The sequence below is a fragment of the Solanum verrucosum genome, unplaced genomic scaffold (genome assembly GCF_900185275.1).
Source record: "Solanum verrucosum unplaced genomic scaffold, falcon-dt-bn FXZP01000281.1, whole genome shotgun sequence".
In the NCBI taxonomy this organism is placed as follows: domain Eukaryota; kingdom Viridiplantae; phylum Streptophyta; class Magnoliopsida; order Solanales; family Solanaceae; genus Solanum; species Solanum verrucosum.
The window spans coordinates 1,309,571-1,310,508 of record NW_026020554.1 but is presented as its reverse complement, the minus strand read 5'-3'; the positions used below and the strand labels follow the sequence as shown (position 1 = coordinate 1,310,508).

Sequence of the window (938 nt, the reverse complement as noted above, 5' to 3'; positions counted from 1 at the left end):
TACGTATTGTCAATGAGCCCATGTGTCTAGCGATTCTAACCGGGTATGATACGCCCTTTTAACTTTTTTACGGGCTTAAGACCACGGCTGGCTAGACGGAGTCACTAAGACAAAGCCATTAACTTATTGTATTGAATCTGACTGTACCACCATCTCGGAACCAAGTCAAGAAATTATATATGAATTTATGCATATTTAAATAAAGTCTAGATCTTTCATGGTAGATATAAAAGCGAAGTTAGTTATCCGGCATAGATATAAATCTTTAGCCGGACATAGTCACGGCTTGCATAAGTAGGAGAGTATTAAAAGGAATTAGAAGAAGAAGAATTACCTTAAGAACAAACAGCAACACTTTTATTCTCCGGCCAAAGTCCGGCAAACTCACAATACTTCAAACTTTTACAAAAGAGAGAGGAGAGAAAGTAGAGAGAAGAGTTGGTTTCTAAAACCTGCCTCTTTACAAAATAAAAGCCCTTATTTATAGAAATAAAAGGCATCTAGGAATAGTAAAAAGGGTCCCTTATATGGGCCTTAAACAGTACATCCACTGTTTAAACAGTACATCCACTGTGGTAGTGCTTATCTTGCTTTGTCCACTAGGCTTTTCTTTCAACTTTGCCAAAAGTTCCTCGCCCTTTTCAGCGTATCTGCTGGTTCTTCATCCTCAATTTGCTGAGCTTCTTGCATAATATCTTCACTGGCCTCACTATGCATTGACGAATCTGACTTTGCATAATGATTCAAATTTGAAAGAAGAGATCTTTTTACCTCTTCTAGGTAGTCCAAAATCATTCGATTTTGCTCCTCTTCATCGTGATTGGAGATTCTTCGGGCTATGTTTCACTGAAGTCGAGTCATTGGTCATAATTCCTTTATTAGGAATTGATTTATATTCTTTAACGTTGTTAATCTGATCTAGCAGTTCTTGTCCATAT

At 37.3% G+C, this 938-nt stretch overlaps 1 protein-coding gene across 1 annotated transcript in view; it reads right to left on the bottom strand.

Moving 5' to 3' along the window:
* The window catches only part of LOC125810175 (serine/arginine-rich splicing factor RS31-like), a 108,767-nt gene extending 108,356 nt beyond the window's left edge, over positions 1 to 411 (bottom strand). The window contains exon 1 of the mRNA XM_049489702.1: positions 402 to 411. The gene's annotated coding sequence lies outside the window, so the exon portion shown is untranslated. The remainder of the gene's footprint in view (positions 1 to 401) is intronic.
* Between the last annotated feature and the right edge of the window lie 527 nt (positions 412 to 938).